The 19,482-nt window shown below is 62.6% G+C and overlaps 4 pseudogenes; all 4 read left to right on the top strand.

Moving 5' to 3' along the window:
- The first annotated feature begins 534 nt into the window (after window positions 1–534).
- LOC142867589 (uncharacterized) lies at window positions 535–653 on the top strand (annotated as a pseudogene).
- A 3,836-nt stretch (window positions 654–4,489) lies between these two features.
- Window positions 4,490–4,608, top strand: LOC142867588 (uncharacterized; annotated as a pseudogene).
- A 3,823-nt stretch (window positions 4,609–8,431) lies between these two features.
- On the top strand, window positions 8,432–8,550 carry LOC142867587 (uncharacterized; annotated as a pseudogene).
- A 3,821-nt stretch (window positions 8,551–12,371) lies between these two features.
- On the top strand, window positions 12,372–12,490 carry LOC142867585 (uncharacterized; annotated as a pseudogene).
- The last annotated feature ends 6,992 nt before the right edge of the window (window positions 12,491–19,482 follow it).

Raw genomic sequence — 19,482 nt, 5'->3', positions numbered from 1 at the left:
ACGCCCCATACACTGGCTCCCCTCCCCCGTGCGCTGTGCCCCAGCCCTGGCCCGGGGGAATAGGCGGCCGCCAGGCCACAGGGTGGGGGGCGCAGCTGAAAGGGGTTGTGGGGGAGGGCCGCCCCTGGCTGGGGTCAAAGGGCGAGCGCCCCGCCCCTCCCGCCCGTGCGCAGTCAGCGGCCCCGGCGCGCTGGGGGTGGGGGGCGGGGAGGTGAAGGAGGCCAGGCAAGGAGAGGAGGGGGGCTTGAAGGTCTCCACCTTGGCGGGTCCAGCCGTGGAGGCGCATCTTGTGTGAGTGTGAGTGTGAGTGAGTGAGTGAGTGTGAGTGTGAGTGTGTGTGTATACAGAGACAGCCCCCAACCCCGGCCCGCCGCTCCCTGCCCGCCCCGCCTGTCACCCCCGTCCCTCGGAGCCCGCGGGACCCGGCCGGCGAACTCAACAGGCCCGACCCGGCGCGGGGCCTGGGGCGGGAGGAGGCGGCGGGGAAGCGCGGAGAGGCTCGGCTTCTTGAGCGGGGCAGGGGCGCCCTCCGCCGTCCACGGCCACACCACCCCGAACGCGCCCGATCCCGTCTGGTCTCGGAAGCTAAGCAGGGTCGGGCCTGGTTAGAACTTGGATGGGAGACCGCCCGGGAATACCGGGTGCCGTAGGCTTCTTCTTTTTTTTTTTGCCTCTGGTTCTGTCGCGTTTCTGGGAGTGCGGGGGCGGCCCGGGGTGGGGGGGACCCCCACCCTCTGCGCCCGCCGCGGTGCCTGGCGCCCCAGCCCGCACCGTGGGGCCTCCTCTTGTCCCGAGCCGTGACACCGCCGCCACGCGGCAGCATGCCTGGCTTCTGGACAGTCAGGTCTCAGACCAAAGGTCTGCTCTGTGGGAGCCGACACGCTGGAGGAAACCTTGAGAGTCTGAGAGGGGAGGGAGTTCCAGAAGAAGGCCAGGATGTCATTTTGAGGGAGTATGTGACCAGAACTCCTCCCGTTGCTTTTGGGGTTCTATGGGCTACACGTAGGAATCTTTGGTGGTGGCACCTGATGTTCGGGGATCCGGAGTCACACCCAGACCTGCTCCACAGGCCTCCTTTTACTTTTCTCTTCGGATTCATTTTTTTTTTTTTTTTGAGACAGAGTCTCGGTTTGTTGCCCAGGCTAGAGTGAGTGCCGTGGCGTCAGCCTAGCTCACAGCAACTTCAAACTCCTGGGCTCGAGTGATCCTTCTGCCTCAGCCTCCCGGGTAGCTGGGACTGCAGGCATGCGCCACCATGCCCCGCTAATTTTTTATATATATATCAGTTGGCCAATTAATTTCTTTCTATTTATAGTAGAGACGGGGTCTCGCTCTTGCTCAGGCTGGTTTTGAACTCCTGACCTTGAGCAATCCGCCCGCCTCGGCCTCCCAAGAGCTAGGATTACAGGCGTGAGCCACAGCGCCCGGCCGGATTCATTATTTTTAAAAAGTGTCTCTTATCTCTATTATTGCATTTTCTTTTCTCTCTCTTTTCAAGCAGATGATGGGAGTCCAAGTGTTAAGGTGACATGTGTTGCCCGTGCCCCCCTCCCCCCCCCCGTGTTCTTATTCATTTACCTCTCATGTTGTTCCAGCATATTGTGGGGGCACCAATGTTAAGGTCGGGTGCGTTGCCCTCTCCCAGCCTCCCCCCTCGGGTCAGAGCTTCAAGTGCGCCCATCCCCCAGTCGGTGCGTACCCACCCCATTCCTAATGGATGTGTATGCCCATCCCCTCCCCCCACCCGCCCGACACCCACCCGAAGAAGGTGATTCCTCTGTGTCCACTTAGGTGTCCATCGGTTCGTACCCATTTGCTGGTGAGCGCGAGCACGTGGTGCTCGTGTGTCCATTCTTGGGATACTTGGCTTACTGGAACGGGTTCCAGCTCTGGCCAGGAGAACCACGAGAGGTGCCCCCTCACCGCTGCTCCTCATAGCCGAATAGCACTCCGTGGTGTCCACGGGCCACATTTTACTTACCCACTCGTGGGTCGATGGGCACTCGGGTGGCTTCCAGGTCTTTGCGATTGTGACTTGTGCCCTGACACTAACCCTAACCCTTACCCAGCCCGTCTCCTCCACGGCCCCTGCCTGACTGACTCCTTCCCGCCCGGCCTGTCACCTGTCACCGTCCTCTGCCCCTGCCTGACACGCTCCTCCCCGCCCGGGCCGTCACCGTCCTCGGCCCCTGCCTGACGGGGCTCCTCCGTCGCCTGGGCCTTCCAAGGGCTTGGTGTGGACGCTGGTTCCAGGACGCCCTCCCAGGAACCCGGTAGCAGGGCGGCCGCAGCGTCTCGCGCAACCCAACCGTCCGCCGGCTGGCCGCCGTCGCTAAGTGGCCTGCGGGGGACGTGCTCCCGCTGTGCCGTGGGGGCCCAGCCTGGTGTCTTCTCTGAGGCCCCGCGGCTGCCGCTCCCCGCAAGGGGATAGCCGCGGAGGTGGGGACCGCCTCCTCATGGGGACGTACACCCAGCTCTCCACGTCGGATTCCGGGGCTCTCTGTCCTGCCAGAAGGCCCAGCTGGCCTGCGGGTCCTTAGAGTGGCAAAAACATCCGAAAACTGAGATTGAGGGTCCGGTGGGTGGGTGTCTGCACTTTTGTGCTGGGCACCCCAGGGAGGCCCGGGGGCTGGCTGGACAACGCGGTCTGCTGGGCTGGGGGGGGGGTTTGGAGGAGCAACTGATGCCCTTTGCACTTTGGGTAGCAAGTGTCTGAGGTGTCTCTGGGCCCTGTGCCATGTGGGGGCGGGGGCGGGGGCGGGGTGGGAGGAGGAGGAGGAGGAGGAGGAGGAGGAGGAGGAGGTGGGAAGGGCCGTGGCCTGCAGTCGTGTTCCCCGGGGTGGCACAGCATGTGGCTTCTTCCACAGGCTGCTTGGCCTGGGCTCCCTGCACCTGGGCCTTTGGAGGACTGGCCCTGTGCTTGCCAACACTTCCTGCAGGGACCCAGAGCTGGGAGGTTGCATCTCTCAGCCCTGGGTCGGGCAGAGCCCCAGCGGGCCATGCCCACAACCTCTCTCAGCAGGGGTCCCCCAGAAGGCTCCTTTGGGACCAGGATTCTCTTGCGGGTGACTCTTTAAGGTCTGGCCCCTGGATGGAGGGGCACCAGGAGTAGAGGAGCAGGAAGGGGAAGGGGGTGGCCATGCGAGGGGACACTTTCAGGCCAAGTCCCAGCTTCAGTCTGATCCTCCTGGGAACGCCGGGGTGGACATCACACCTCCTGGTTGCCCCGCTCTGAGACAAGGAGCCGGGCTTCGCATTCCCACAGCAGCCAGTCGTGGGCTGAGGACACCTGGGGCGTTGGGAACTCCCTGGCTTCTCCTTGGTTTAACATCTGGAGCTGCTTGTGAATTGTGCCGCCACACACACCCGAGTGCAGGTGTCTTCTGCACAGACTGCGGGCCTCGCTCTTCTGAATGCCGCTAGCTCGCGACCCACCCACGGGTGAACCTGGTCAGGGTACTTTCTCTCAGGGGCAGACTCTGATCCGGGCGGGCTACCGGTGTCTCTGTTTGCTCCTTTCTTTCTTCCACTTCGGGAAAGGCTTCCTTACTGGGTGTGGAAATCTCCTATGCCTTTCCTCGCCTATTCTGTCAGCTCTAAAATTCTCTTTCAGTTGCCACCCTCACAGATGGATTAGGAAACTCTTTGCGGTGCACTCATTAGTGAAATGACCTCAATGACGCTGGAATCCAATATCTAATCGCCGATTTTTGGCGAGTCCACACGCCAGGGTGGTTGGGGTCCAATGCAGCCCCGGCCAGGCCCAGGCCCCTTGGACTGGGCCACAGGAGGACACAGAGGAGGGTCCCGGCCCCCACGGTAGGTAGAGGTGCGGGCAGTTCTCCAAGGGCTTGGGTGTTTTCCAGAGGGAGGAGATGGAGGGGACTGATTTCTTCAGCGCCCCACAAACCACGCCACCCCACCCCACCCATGGGACACATCCCGAGAGAGAGAGACGCCCCATACACTGGCTCCCCTCCCCCGTGCGCTGTGCCCCAGCCCTGGCCCGGGGGAATAGGCGGCCGCCAGGCCACAGGGTGGGGGGCGCAGCTGAAAGGGGTTGTGGGGGAGGGCCGCCCCTGGCTGGGGTCAAAGGGCGAGCGCCCCGCCCCTCCCGCCCGTGCGCAGTCAGCGGCCCCGGCGCGCTGGGGGTGGGGGGCGGGGAGGTGAAGGAGGCCAGGCAAGGAGAGGAGGGGGGCTTGAAGGTCTCCACCTTGGCGGGTCCAGCCGTGGAGGCGCATCTTGTGTGAGTGTGAGTGTGAGTGAGTGAGTGCGTGTGAGTGTGAGTGTGTGTGTATAGAGAGACAGCCCCCAACCCCGGCCCGCCGCTCCCTGCCCGCCCCGCCTGTCACCCCCGTCCCTCGGAGCCCGCGGGACCCGGCCGGCGAACTCAACAGGCCCGACCCGGCGCGGGGCCTGGGGCGGGAGGAGGCGGCGGGGAAGCGCAGAGAGGCTCGGCTTCTTGAGCGGGGCAGGGGCGCCCTCCGCCGTCCACGGCCACACCACCCCGAACGCGCCCGATCCCGTCTGGTCTCGGAAGCTAAGCAGGGTCGGGCCTGGTTAGAACTTGGATGGGAGACCGCCCGGGAATACCGGGTGCCGTAGGCTTCTTCTTTTTTTTTTTGCCTCTGGTTCTGTCGCGTTTCTGGGAGTGCGGGGGCGGCCCGGGGTGGGGGGGACCCCCACCCTCGGCGCCCGCCGCGGTGCCTGGCGCCCCAGCCCGCACCGTGGGGCCTCCTCTTGTCCCGAGCCGTGACACCGCCGCCACGCGGCAGCATGCCTGGCTTCTGGACAGTCAGGTCTCAGACCAAAGGTCTGCTCTGTGGGAGCCGACACGCTGGAGGAAACCTTGAGAGTCTGAGAGGGGAGGGAGTTCCAGAAGAAGGCCAGGATGTCATTTTGAGGGAGTATGTGACCAGAACTCCTCCCGTTGCTTTTGGGGTTCTATGGGCTACACGTAGGAATCTTTGGTGGTGGCACCTGATGTTCGGGGATCCGGAGTCACACCCAGACCTGCTCCACAGGCCTCCTTTTACTTTTCTCTTCGGATTCATTTTTTTTTTTTTTTTGAGACAGAGTCTCGGTTTGTTGCCCAGGCTAGAGTGAGTGCCGTGGCGTCAGCCTAGCTCACAGCAACTTCAAACTCCTGGGCTCGAGTGATCCTTCTGCCTCAGCCTCCCGGGTAGCTGGGACTGCAGGCATGCGCCACCATGCCCCGCTAATTTTTTATATATATATCAGTTGGCCAATTAATTTCTTTCTATTTATAGTAGAGACGGGGTCTCGCTCTTGCTCAGGCTGGTTTTGAACTCCTGACCTTGAGCAATCCGCCCGCCTCGGCCTCCCAAGAGCTAGGATTACAGGCGTGAGCCACAGCGCCCGGCCGGATTCATTATTTTTAAAAAGTGTCTCTTATCTCTATTATTGCATTTTCTTTTCTCTCTCTTTTCAAGCAGATGATGGGAGTCCAAGTGTTAAGGTGACATGTGTTGCCCGTGCCCCCCTCCCCCCCCCGTGTTCTTATTCATTTACCTCTCATGTTGTTCCAGCATATTGTGGGGGCACCAATGTTAAGGTCGGGTGCGTTGCCCTCTCCCAGCCTCCCCCCTCGGGTCAGAGCTTCAAGTGCGCCCATCCCCCAGTCGGTGCGTACCCACCCCATTCCTAATGGATGTGTATGCCCATCCCCTCCCCCCACCCGCCCGACACCCACCCGAAGAAGGTGATTCCTCTGTGTCCACTTAGGTGTCCATCGGTTCGTACCCATTTGCTGGTGAGCGCGAGCACGTGGTGCTCGTGTGTCCATTCTTGGGATACTTGGCTTACTGGAACGGGTTCCAGCTCTGGCCAGGAGAACCACGAGAGGTGCCCCCTCACCGCTGCTCCTCATAGCCGAATAGCACTCCGTGGTGTCCACGGGCCACATTTTACTTACCCACTCGTGGGTCGATGGGCACTCGGGTGGCTTCCAGGTCTTTGCGATTGTGACTTGTGCCCTGACACTAACCCTAACCCTTACCCAGCCCGTCTCCTCCACGGCCCCTGCCTGACTGACTCCTTCCCGCCCGGCCTGTCACCTGTCACCGTCCTCTGCCCCTGCCTGACACGCTCCTCCCCGCCCGGGCCGTCACCGTCCTCGGCCCCTGCCTGACGGGGCTCCTCCGTCGCCTGGGCCTTCCAAGGGCTTGGTGTGGACGCTGGTTCCAGGACGCCCTCCCAGGAACCCGGTAGCAGGGCGGCCGCAGCGTCTCGCGCAACCCAACCGTCCGCCGGCTGGCCGCCGTCGCTAAGTGGTCTGCGGGGGACGTGCTCCCGCTGTGCCGTGGGGGCCCAGCCTGGTGTCTTCTCTGAGGCCCCGCGGCTGCCGCTCCCCGCAAGGGGATAGCCGCGGAGGTGGGGACCGCCTCCTCATGGGGACGTACACCCAGCTCTCCACGTCGGATTCCGGGGCTCTCTGTCCTGCCAGAAGGCCCAGCTGGCCTGCGGGTCCTTAGAGTGGCAAAAACATCCAAAAACTGAGATTGAGGGTCCGGTGGGTGTGTGCACTTTTGTGCTGGGCACCCCAGGGAGGCCCGGGGGCTGGCTGGACAACGCGGTCTGCTGGGCTGGGGGGGGGGGTTTGGAGGAGCAACTGATGCCCTTTGCACTTTGGGTAGCAAGTGTCTGAGGTGTCTCTGGGCCCTGTGCCATGTGGGGGCGGGGGCGGGGGCGGGGTGGGAGGAGGAGGAGGAGGAGGAGGAGGAGGTGGGAAGGGCCATGGCCTGCAGTCGTGTTCCCCGGGGTGGCACAGCATGTGGCTTCTTCCACAGGCTGCTTGGCCTGGGCTCCCTGCACCTGGGCCTTTGGAGGACTGGCCCTGTGCTTGCCAACACTTCCTGCAGGGACCCAGAGCTGGGAGGTTGCATCTCTCAGCCCTGGGTCGGGCAGAGCCCCAGCGGGCCATGCCCACAACCTCTCTCAGCAGGGGTCCCCCAGAAGGCTCCTTTGGGACCAGGATTCTCTTGCGGGTGACTCTTTAAGGTCTGGCCCCTGGATGGAGGGGCACCAGGAGTAGAGGAGCAGGAAGGGGAAGGGGGTGGCCATGCGAGGGGACACTTTCAGGCCAAGTCCCAGCTTCAGTCTGATCCTCCTGGGAACGCCGGGGTGGACATCACACCTCCTGGTTGCCCCGCTCTGAGACAAGGAGCCGGGCTTCGCATTCCCACAGCAGCCAGTCGTGGGCTGAGGACACCTGGGGCGTTGGGAACTCCCTGGCTTCTCCTTGGTTTAACATCTGGAGCTGCTTGGGAATTGTGCCGCCACACACACCCGAGTGCAGGTGTCTTCTGCACAGACTGCGGGCCTCGCTCTTCTGAATGCCGCTAGCTCGCGACCCACCCACGGGTGAACCTGGTCAGGGTACTTTCTCTCAGGGGCAGACTCTGATCCGGGCGGGCTACCGGTGTCTCTGTTTGCTCCTTTCTTTCTTCCACTTCGGGAAAGGCTTCCTTACTGGGTGTGGAAATCTCCTATGCCTTTCCTCGCCTATTCTGTCAGCTCTAAAATTCTCTTTCAGTTGCCACCCTCACAGATGGATTAGGAAACTCTTTGCGGTGCACTCATTAGTGAAATGACCTCAATGACGCTGGAATCCAATATCTAATCGCCGATTTTTGGCGAGTCCACACGCCAGGGTGGTTGGGGTCCAATGCAGCCCCGGCCAGGCCCAGGCCCCTTGGACTGGGCCACAGGAGGACACAGAGGAGGGTCCCGGCCCCCACGGTAGGTAGAGGTGCGGGCAGTTCTCCAAGGGCTTGGGTGTTTTCCAGAGGGAGGAGATGGAGGGGACTGATTTCTTCAGCGCCCCACAAACCACGCCACCCCACCCCACCCATGGGACACATCCCGAGAGAGAGAGACGCCCCATACACTGGCTCCCCTCCCCCGTGCGCTGTGCCCCAGCCCTGGCCCGGGGGAATAGGCGGCCGCCAGGCCACAGGGTGGGGGGCGCAGCTGAAAGGGGTTGTGGGGGAGGGCCGCCCCTGGCTGGGGTCAAAGGGCGAGCGCCCCGCCCCTCCCGCCCGTGCGCAGTCAGCGGCCCCGGCGCGCTGGGGGTGGGGGGCGGGGAGGTGAAGGAGGCCAGGCAAGGAGAGGAGGGGGGCTTGAAGGTCTCCACCTTGGCGGGTCCAGCCGTGGAGGCGCATCTTGTGTGAGTGTGAGTGTGAGTGAGTGAGTGAGTGTGAGTGTGAGTGTGTGTGTATAGAGAGACAGCCCCCAACCCCGGCCCGCCGCTCCCTGCCCGCCCCGCCTGTCACCCCCGTCCCTCGGAGCCCGCGGGACCCGGCCGGCGAACTCAACAGGCCCGACCCGGCGCGGGGCCTGGGGCGGGAGGAGGCGGCGGGGAAGCGCAGAGAGGCTCCGCTTCTTGAGCGGGGCAGGGGCGCCCTCCGCCGTCCACGGCCACACCACCCCGAACGCGCCTGATCTCGTCTGGTCTCGGAAGCTAAGCAGGGTCGGGCCTGGTTAGAACTTGGATGGGAGACCGCCCGGGAATACCGGGTGCCGTAGGCTTCTTCTTTTTTTTTTTGCCTCTGGTTCTGTCGCGTTTCTGGGAGTGCGGGGGCGGCCCGGGGTGGGGGGGACCCCCACCCTCGGCGCCCGCCGCGGTGCCTGGCGCCCCAGCCCGCACCGTGGGGCCTCCTCTTGTCCCGAGCCGTGACACCGCCGCCACGCGGCAGCATGCCTGGCTTCTGGACAGTCAGGTCTCAGACCAAAGGTCTGCTCTGTGGGAGCCGACACGCTGGAGGAAACCTTGAGAGTCTGAGAGGGGAGGGAGTTCCAGAAGAAGGCCAGGATGTCATTTTGAGGGAGTATGTGACCAGAACTCCTCCCGTTGCTTTTGGGGTTCTATGGGCTACACGTAGGAATCTTTGGTGGTGGCACCTGATGTTCGGGGATCCGGAGTCACACCCAGACCTGCTCCACAGGCCTCCTTTTACTTTTCTCTTCGGATTCATTTTTTTTTTTTTTTGAGACAGAGTCTCGGTTTGTTGCCCAGGCTAGAGTGAGTGCCGTGGCGTCAGCCTAGCTCACAGCAACTTCAAACTCCTGGGCTCGAGTGATCCTTCTGCCTCAGCCTCCCGGGTAGCTGGGACTGCAGGCATGCGCCACCATGCCCCGCTAATTTTTTATATATATATCAGTTGGCCAATTAATTTCTTTCTATTTATAGTAGAGACGGGGTCTCGCTCTTGCTCAGGCTGGTTTTGAACTCCTGACCTTGAGCAATCCGCCCGCCTCGGCCTCCCAAGAGCTAGGATTACAGGCGTGAGCCACAGCGCCCGGCCGGATTCATTATTTTTAAAAAGTGTCTCTTATCTCTATTATTGCATTTTCTTTTCTCTCTCTTTTCAAGCAGATGATGGGAGTCCAAGTGTTAAGGTGACATGTGTTGCCCGTGCCCCCCTCCCCCCCCCGTGTTCTTATTCATTTACCTCTCATGTTGTTCCAGCATATTGTGGGGGCACCAATGTTAAGGTCGGGTGCGTTGCCCTCTCCCAGCCTCCCCCCTCGGGTCAGAGCTTCAAGTGCGCCCATCCCCCAGTCGGTGCGTACCCACCCCATTCCTAATGGATGTGTATGCCCATCCCCTCCCCCCACCCGCCCGACACCCACCCGAAGAAGGTGATTCCTCTGTGTCCACTTAGGTGTCCATCGGTTCGTACCCATTTGCTGGTGAGCGCGAGCACGTGGTGCTCGTGTGTCCATTCTTGGGATACTTGGCTTACTGGAACGGGTTCCAGCTCTGGCCAGGAGAACCACGAGAGGTGCCCCCTCACCGCTGCTCCTCATAGCCGAATAGCACTCCGTGGTGTCCACGGGCCACATTTTACTTACCCACTCGTGGGTCGATGGGCACTCGGGTGGCTTCCAGGTCTTTGCGATTGTGACTTGTGCCCTGACACTAACCCTAACCCTTACCCAGCCCGTCTCCTCCACGGCCCCTGCCTGACTGACTCCTTCCCGCCCGGCCTGTCACCTGTCACCGTCCTCTGCCCCTGCCTGACACGCTCCTCCCCGCCCGGGCCGTCACCGTCCTCGGCCCCTGCCTGACGGGGCTCCTCCGTCGCCTGGGCCTTCCAAGGGCTTGGTGTGGACGCTGGTTCCAGGACGCCCTCCCAGGAACCCGGTAGCAGGGCGGCCGCAGCATCTCGCGCAACCCAACCGTCCGCCGGCTGGCCGCCGTCGCTAAGTGGTCTGCGGGGGACGTGCTCCCGCTGTGCCGTGGGGGCCCAGCCTGGTGTCTTCTCTGAGGCCCCGCGGCTGCCGCTCCCCGCAAGGGGATAGCCGCGGAGGTGGGGACCGCCTCCTCATGGGGACGTACACCCAGCTCTCCACGTCGGATTCCGGGGCTCTCTGTCCTGCCAGAAGGCCCAGCTGGCCTGCGGGTCCTTAGAGTGGCAAAAACATCCAAAAACTGAGATTGAGGGTCCGGTGGGTGTGTGCACTTTTGTGCTGGGCACCCCAGGGAGGCCCGGGGGCTGGCTGGACAACGCGGTCTGCTGGGCTGGGGGGGGGGTTTGGAGGAGCAACTGATGCCCTTTGCACTTTGGGTAGCAAGTGTCTGAGGTGTCTCTGGGCCCTGTGCCATGTGGGGGCGGGGGCGGGGGCGGGGTGGGAGGAGGAGGAGGAGGAGGAGGAGGAGGTGGGAAGGGCCATGGCCTGCAGTCGTGTTCCCCGGGGTGGCACAGCATGTGGCTTCTTCCACAGGCTGCTTGGCCTGGGCTCCCTGCACCTGGGCCTTTGGAGGACTGGCCCTGTGCTTGCCAACACTTCCTGCAGGGACCCAGAGCTGGGAGGTTGCATCTCTCAGCCCTGGGTCGGGCAGAGCCCCAGCGGGCCATGCCCACAACCTCTCTCAGCAGGGGTCCCCCAGAAGGCTCCTTTGGGACCAGGATTCTCTTGCGGGTGACTCTTTAAGGTCTGGCCCCTGGATGGAGGGGCACCAGGAGTAGAGGAGCAGGAAGGGGAAGGGGGTGGCCATGCGAGGGGACACTTTCAGGCCAAGTCCCAGCTTCAGTCTGATCCTCCTGGGAACGCCGGGGTGGACATCACACCTCCTGGTTGCCCCGCTCTGAGACAAGGAGCCGGGCTTCGCATTCCCACAGCAGCCAGTCGTGGGCTGAGGACACCTGGGGCGTTGGGAACTCCCTGGCTTCTCCTTGGTTTAACATCTGGAGCTGCTTGTGAATTGTGCCGCCACACACACCCGAGTGCAGGTGTCTTCTGCACAGACTGCGGGCCTCGCTCTTCTGAATGCCGCTAGCTCGCGACCCACCCACGGGTGAACCTGGTCAGGGTACTTTCTCTCAGGGGCAGACTCTGATCCGGGCGGGCTACCGGTGTCTCTGTTTGCTCCTTTCTTTCTTCCACTTCGGGAAAGGCTTCCTTACTGGGTGTGGAAATCTCCTATGCCTTTCCTCGCCTATTCTGTCAGCTCTAAAATTCTCTTTCAGTTGCCACCCTCACAGATGGATTAGGAAACTCTTTGCGGTGCACTCATTAGTGAAATGACCTCAATGACGCTGGAATCCAATATCTAATCGCCGATTTTTGGCGAGTCCACACGCCAGGGTGGTTGGGGTCCAATGCAGCCCCGGCCAGGCCCAGGCCCCTTGGACTGGGCCACAGGAGGACACAGAGGAGGGTCCCGGCCCCCACGGTAGGTAGAGGTGCGGGCAGTTCTCCAAGGGCTTGGGTGTTTTCCAGAGGGAGGAGATGGAGGGGACTGATTTCTTCAGCGCCCCACAAACCACGCCACCCCACCCCACCCATGGGACACATCCCGAGAGAGAGAGACGCCCCATACACTGGCTCCCCTCCCCCGTGCGCTGTGCCCCAGCCCTGGCCCGGGGGAATAGGCGGCCGCCAGGCCACAGGGTGGGGGGCGCAGCTGAAAGGGGTTGTGGGGGAGGGCCGCCCCTGGCTGGGGTCAAAGGGCGAGCGCCCCGCCCCTCCCGCCCGTGCGCAGTCAGCGGCCCCGGCGCGCTGGGGGTGGGGGGCGGGGAGGTGAAGGAGGCCAGGCAAGGAGAGGAGGGGGGCTTGAAGGTCTCCACCTTGGCGGGTCCAGCCGTGGAGGCGCATCTTGTGTGAGTGTGAGTGTGAGTGAGTGAGTGAGTGTGAGTGTGAGTGTGTGTGTATACAGAGACAGCCCCCAACCCCGGCCCGCCGCTCCCTGCCCGCCCCGCCTGTCACCCCCGTCCCTCGGAGCCCGCGGGACCCGGCCGGCGAACTCAACAGGCCCGACCCGGCGCGGGGCCTGGGGCGGGAGGAGGCGGCGGGGAAGCGCGGAGAGGCTCCGCTTCTTGAGCGGGGCAGGGGCGCCCTCCGCCGTCCACGGCCACACCACCCCGAACGCGCCCGATCCCGTCTGGTCTCGGAAGCTAAGCAGGGTCGGGCCTGGTTAGAACTTGGATGGGAGACCGCCCCGGAATACCGGGTGCCGTAGGCTTCTTCTTTTTTTTTTTGCCTCTGGTTCTGTCGCGTTTCTGGGAGTGCGGGGGCGGCCCGGGGTGGGGGGGACCCCCACCCTCGGCGCCCGCCGCGGTGCCTGGCGCCCCAGCCCGCACCGTGGGGCCTCCTCTTGTCCCGAGCCGTGACACCGCCGCCACGCGGCAGCATGCCTGGCTTCTGGACAGTCAGGTCTCAGACCAAAGGTCTGCTCTGTGGGAGCCGACACGCTGGAGGAAACCTTGAGAGTCTGAGAGGGGAGGGAGTTCCAGAAGAAGGCCAGGATGTCATTTTGAGGGAGTATGTGACCAGAACTCCTCCCGTTGCTTTTGGGGTTCTATGGGCTACACGTAGGAATCTTTGGTGGTGGCACCTGATGTTCGGGGATCCGGAGTCACACCCAGACCTGCTCCACAGGCCTCCTTTTACTTTTCTCTTCGGATTCATTTTTTTTTTTTTTTTGAGACAGAGTCTCGGTTTGTTGCCCAGGCTAGAGTGAGTGCCGTGGCGTCAGCCTAGCTCACAGCAACTTCAAACTCCTGGGCTCGAGTGATCCTTCTGCCTCAGCCTCCCGGGTAGCTGGGACTGCAGGCATGCGCCACCATGCCCCGCTAATTTTTTATATATATATCAGTTGGCCAATTAATTTCTTTCTATTTATAGTAGAGACGGGGTCTCGCTCTTGCTCAGGCTGGTTTTGAACTCCTGACCTTGAGCAATCCGCCCGCCTCGGCCTCCCAAGAGCTAGGATTACAGGCGTGAGCCACAGCGCCCGGCCGGATTCATTATTTTTAAAAAGTGTCTCTTATCTCTATTATTGCATTTTCTTTTCTCTCTCTTTTCAAGCAGATGATGGGAGTCCAAGTGTTAAGGTGACATGTGTTGCCCGTGCCCCCCTCCCCCCCCCCCCGTGTTCTTATTCATTTACCTCTCATGTTGTTCCAGCATATTGTGGGGGCACCAATGTTAAGGTCGGGTGCGTTGCCCTCTCCCAGCCTCCCCCCTCGGGTCAGAGCTTCAAGTGCGCCCATCCCCCAGTCGGTGCGTACCCACCCCATTCCTAATGGATGTGTATGCCCATCCCCTCCCCCCACCCGCCCGACACCCACCCGAAGAAGGTGATTCCTCTGTGTCCACTTAGGTGTCCATCGGTTCGTACCCATTTGCTGGTGAGCGCGAGCACGTGGTGCTCGTGTGTCCATTCTTGGGATACTTGGCTTACTGGAACGGGTTCCAGCTCTGGCCAGGAGAACCACGAGAGGTGCCCCCTCACCGCTGCTCCTCATAGCCGAATAGCACTCCGTGGTGTCCACGGGCCACATTTTACTTACCCACTCGTGGGTCGATGGGCACTCGGGTGGCTTCCAGGTCTTTGCGATTGTGACTTGTGCCCTGACACTAACCCTAACCCTTACCCAGCCCGTCTCCTCCACGGCCCCTGCCTGACTGACTCCTTCCCGCCCGGCCTGTCACCTGTCACCGTCCTCTGCCCCTGCCTGACACGCTCCTCCCCGCCCGGGCCGTCACCGTCCTCGGCCCCTGCCTGACGGGGCTCCTCCGTCGCCTGGGCCTTCCAAGGGCTTGGTGTGGACGCTGGTTCCAGGACGCCCTCCCAGGAACCCGGTAGCAGGGCGGCCGCAGCGTCTCGCGCAACCCAACCGTCCGCCGGCTGGCCGCCGTCGCTAAGTGGCCTGCGGGGGACGTGCTCCCGCTGTGCCGTGGGGGCCCAGCCTGGTGTCTTCTCTGAGGCCCCGCGGCTGCCGCTCCCCGCAAGGGGATAGCCGCGGAGGTGGGGACCGCCTCCTCATGGGGACGTACACCCAGCTCTCCACGTCGGATTCCGGGGCTCTCTGTAGTGCCAGAAGGCCCAGCTGGCCTGCGGGTCCTTAGAGTGGCAAAAACATCCGAAAACTGAGATTGAGGGTCCGGTGGGTGGGTGTCTGCACTTTTGTGCTGGGCACCCCAGGGAGGCCCGGGGGCTGGCTGGACAACGCGGTCTGCTGGGCTGGGGGGGGGGTTTGGAGGAGCAACTGATGCCCTTTGCACTTTGGGTAGCAAGTGTCTGAGGTGTCTCTGGGCCCTGTGCCATGTGGGGGCGGGGGCGGGGGCGGGGTGGGAGGAGGAGGAGGAGGAGGAGGAGGAGGAGGAGGAGGAGGAGGTGGGAAGGGCCGTGGCCTGCAGTCGTGTTCCCCGGGGTGGCACAGCATGTGGCTTCTTCCACAGGCTGCTTGGCCTGGGCTCCCTGCACCTGGGCCTTTGGAGGACTGGCCCTGTGCTTGCCAACACTTCCTGCAGGGACCCAGAGCTGGGAGGTTGCATCTCTCAGCCCTGGGTCGGGCAGAGCCCCAGCGGGCCATGCCCACAACCTCTCTCAGCAGGGGTCCCCCAGAAGGCTCCTTTGGGACCAGGATTCTCTTGCGGGTGACTCTTTAAGGTCTGGCCCCTGGATGGAGGGGCACCAGGAGTAGAGGAGCAGGAAGGGGAAGGGGGTGGCCATGCGAGGGGACACTTTCAGGCCAAGTCCCAGCTTCAGTCTGATCCTCCTGGGAACGCCGGGGTGGACATCACACCTCCTGGTTGCCCCGCTCTGAGACAAGGAGCCGGGCTTCGCATTCCCACAGCAGCCAGTCGTGGGCTGAGGACACCTGGGGCGTTGGGAACTCCCTGGCTTCTCCTTGGTTTAACATCTGGAGCTGCTTGGGAATTGTGCCGCCACACACACCCGAGTGCAGGTGTCTTCTGCACAGACTGCGGGCCTCGCTCTTCTGAATGCCGCTAGCTCGCGACCCACCCACGGGTGAACCTGGTCAGGGTACTTTCTCTCAGGGGCAGACTCTGATCCGGGCGGGCTACCGGTGTCTCTGTTTGCTCCTTTCTTTCTTCCACTTCGGGAAAGGCTTCCTTACTGGGTGTGGAAATCTCCTATGCCTTTCCTCGCCTATTCTGTCAGCTCTAAAATTCTCTTTCAGTTGCCACCCTCACAGATGGATTAGGAAACTCTTTGCGGTGCACTCATTAGTGAAATGACCTCAATGACGCTGGAATCCAATATCTAATCGCCGATTTTTGGCGAGTCCACACGCCAGGGTGGTTGGGGTCCAATGCAGCCCCGGCCAGGCCCAGGCCCCTTGGACTGGGCCACAGGAGGACACAGAGGAGGGTCCCGGCCCCCACGGTAGGTAGAGGTGCGGGCAGTTCTCCAAGGGCTTGGGTGTTTTCCAGAGGGAGGAGATGGAGGGGACTGATTTCTTCAGCGCCCCACAAACCACGCCACCCCACCCCACCCATGGGACACATCCCGACAGAGAGACGCCCCATACACTGGCTACCCTCCCCCATGCGCTGTGCCCCAGCCCTGACCCGGGGGAATAGGCGGCCGCCCACCCACAGGGCGGGGGGCGCAGCTGAAAGGGGTTGTGGGGGAGGGCCGCCCCTGGCTGGGGTCAAAGGGCGAGCGCCCCGCGCAGGCGCAGTCATTGGCGGCAGCGGTGGCGGCGGCGAGCTGGGGGTGGGGGGCGGGGAGGTGAAGGAGGCCAGGCGAGGAGAGGAGGGGGGCTGGAAGGTCTCCACCTTGGCGAGTCCAGCCGTGGAGGCGCATCTTGTGTGAGTGTGAGTGAGTGAGTGAGTGAGTGAGTGAGTGTGAGTGTGAGTGTGTGTGTGTGGGTGTGTGTGTGTTGTCTGTGTGTCTGTGTGTCTGTGTGTGTAGAGAGACAGCCCCCCACCCCGGCCCGCCCCTCCCTGCCCGCCACGCCACGCCCCGCCCCGCCCCGCCCCGCCCGTCACCCCCGTCCCTCGGAGCCCGCCGGACCCGGCTGGCAAACTCAACAGGCCCGGCCCCCGCGGGGCCTGGGGCGGGAGGAGGCGGCGGGGAAGCGCAGAGAGGCTCGGCTTCTTGAGCGGGGCAGGGGCGCCCTCCGCCGTCCACGGCCACACCACCCCGAACGCGCCCCATCTCGTCTGATCTCGGAAGCTAAGCCGGGTCGGGCCTGGGAATACCGGGTGCCGTAGGCTTCTTCTTTTTTTTTTGGCCTCTTGTTCTGTCCCCTTTCTGGGAGCGCCGCGGAGGCCCGGGCTGGGGGTCACCCCCACCCTCAGCGCCCGCCGCGGTGCCTGGCGCCCCAGCCCGCACCGTGGGGCCTCCTCTTGTCCCGAGCCGCGACACCGCCGCCACGGGGCAGCATGCGTGGCATCTGGACAACTGTCAGGTCTCAGACCAAAAGTCTGCTCTGTGGGAACCGACACGCTGGAGGAAACCTTGAGAGTCTGAGAGGGGAGGGAGTTGCAGAAGAAGGCCAGGATGTCATTTTGAGGGAGTATGTGACCAGAACTCGTCCCGTTGCTTTTGGGGTTCTATGGGCTACACGTAGGAATCTTTGGTGGTGGCACCTGATGTTGGGGGATCCGGAGTCACACCCAGACCTGCTCCACAGGCCTCCTTTTACTTTTCTCTTCAGATTCATTATTATTTTTTTTTTTTTTTGAGACAGAGTCTCGCTGTGTTGCCCAGGCTAGAGTGAGTGCCGTGGCGTCAGCCTAGCTCACAGCAACCTCAAACTCCTGGGCTCAAGTGATCCTTCTGCCTCAGCCTCCCGGGTAGCTGGGACTACAGGCATGCACCACCATGCCCGGCTAATTTTTTTATATATGTATCAGTTGGCCAATTAATTTCTTTCTATTTATAGTAGAGACGGGGTCTCGCTCTTGCTCAGGCTGGTTTTGAACTCCTGACCTTGAGCAATCCGCCCGCCTCGGCCTCCCAAGAGCTAGGATTACAGGCGTGAGCCACAGCGCCCGGGCTGGATTCATTATTTTTAAAAAGTGTCTCTTATCTCTATTAGTGCATTTTCTTTTCTCTCTCTCTTCAAGCAGATGATGGCAGTCCAAGTATTAAGGTGACATGTGTTGCCCGTGCCCCCCTGTGTTCTTATTCATTTACCTCTCATGTGGTTCCAGCGTATTGTGGGGGCACCAAAGTTAAGGTCGGGTACATCGCCCTCTCCCCGCCTCCCCCCTCGGGTCAGAGCTTCAAGTGCGCCCATCCCCCAGTGGGTGCGCACCCACCCCATTCCTAATGGATGTGTATGCCCATCCCCTCCCCACGCCCGCCCGACACCCACCCGATGAAGGTGATTCCTCTGTGTCCACTTAGGTGTCCATCGGTTCGTACCAATTTGCTGGTGAGCGCGAGCACGTGGTGCTCCTGTGTCCATTCTTGGGATACTTGGCTTACTGGAACGGGTTCCAGCTCTGGCCAGGAGAACCACGAGAGGTGCCCTCTCACCGCTGTTCCTCACAGCCGAATAGCACTCCGTGGTGTCCACACGCCACATTTTATTTACGCACTCGTGGGTCGATGGGCACTCGGGTCGCTTCCAGGTCTTTGCGATTGTGACTTGTGCCCTGACTCTAACCCTAACCCTTACCCAGCCCGTCTCCTCCTCGGCCCCTGCCTGACTGACTCCTTCCCGCCCGGCCTGTCACCTGTCACCGTCCTCGGCCCCTGCCTGACGGGGCTCCTCCGTCGCCTGGGCCTTCCAAGGGCTTGGTGTGGACGCTGGTTCCAGGACGCCCTCCCAGGAACCCGGTAGCAGGGCGGCCGCAGCGTCTGGCGCAACCCAACCGTCCGCCTGCCGCCCTCGCTAAGCGGCCTTCGGGGGACGTGCTCCCGCTGTGCCGCGGGGGCCCAGCCTGGTGTCTTCTCTGAGGCCCCGCAAGGGGAGAGCCGCGGAGGTGGGGACCGCCTCCTCATGGGGACGTACACCCAGCTCTCCACGTCGGATTCCGGGGCTCTCTGTCCTGCCCGAAGGCCCAGCTGGCCTGCGGGTCCTTAGAGTGGCAAAAACATCCGAAAACTGAGACTGAGGGTCCGGTGGGTGTCTGCACTTTTGCAGGGAGGCCCGGGGGCTGGCTGGACAACGCGGTCTGCTGGGCGGGGGGGTTTGGAGGAGCAACTGATGTCCTTTGCACTTTGGGTAGCAAGTGTCTGAGGTGTCTCTGATCCCTGCACCATGTCGGGGGGGAGGGGGGCAGGAGGAGGAGGAGGAGGAGGAGGAGGAAGAGGAGGAGGAAGGGGGGGGCGTGACCTGCAGTCGTGTTCCCGGGGTGGCACGGCATGTGGCTTCTTCCACGGGATGCTTGGCCTGGGCTCCCTGCACCTGGGCCTTTGGAGGACCGGCCCTGTGCTTGCCAACACTTCCTGCAGGGACCCAGAGCTGGGAGGTTGCATCTCTCAGCCCTGGGTCGGGCAGAGTCCCAGCGGGCCATGCCCACAACCTCTCTCAGCACGGGTCCCCCAGAAGGCTCCTTTGGGACCAGGATTCTCTTGCGGGTGACTCTTTAAGGTCTGGCCCCTGGATGGAGGGGCACCAGGACTAGAGGTGCAGGAAGGGGAAGGGGGTGGCCATGCGAGGGGACACTTTCAGGCCAAGTCCCAGCTTCAGCCTGATCCTCCTGGGAGCCCCGGGGTGGACATCACACCTCCTGGTTGTCCCGCTCTGAGACAAGGAGCCGGGCTTCGCATTCCCACAGCAGCCAGTCGTGGGCTGAGGACACCTGGGGCGTTGGGAACTCCCTGGCTTCTCCTTGGTTTAACATCTGGAGCTGCTTGGGAATCGTGCCGCCACACACACCCGAGTGCAGGTGTCTTCTGCACAGACTGCGGGCCTCGCTCTTCTGAATGCCGCTAGCTCGCCACCCACCCACGGGTGAACCTGGTCAGGGTACTTTCTCTCAGGGGCAGACTCTGATCCGGGCGGGCTACCGGTGTCTCTGTTTGCTCCTTTCTTGCTTCCATTTCGGGAAAGGCTTCCTTACTGGGTGTGGAAATCTCCTATGCCTTTCCTCGCCTATTCTGTCAGCTTTCAAATTCTCTTTCAGGCCGGGCGCGGTGGCTCAAGCCTGTAATCCTAGCTCTCTGGGAGGCCGAGGCGGGCGGATTGCTCGAGGTCAGGAGTTCGAAACCAGCCTGAGCAAGAGCCAGACCCGGTCTCTACT

This window comes from Microcebus murinus, unplaced genomic scaffold (assembly GCF_040939455.1).
Source record: "Microcebus murinus isolate Inina unplaced genomic scaffold, M.murinus_Inina_mat1.0 scaf018_hap2_Mmur4.0, whole genome shotgun sequence".
NCBI lineage: Eukaryota > Metazoa > Chordata > Mammalia > Primates > Cheirogaleidae > Microcebus > Microcebus murinus.
Note: the sequence above shows the minus strand (reverse complement) of the source record. Positions and strands in the feature narration are given on the sequence as shown.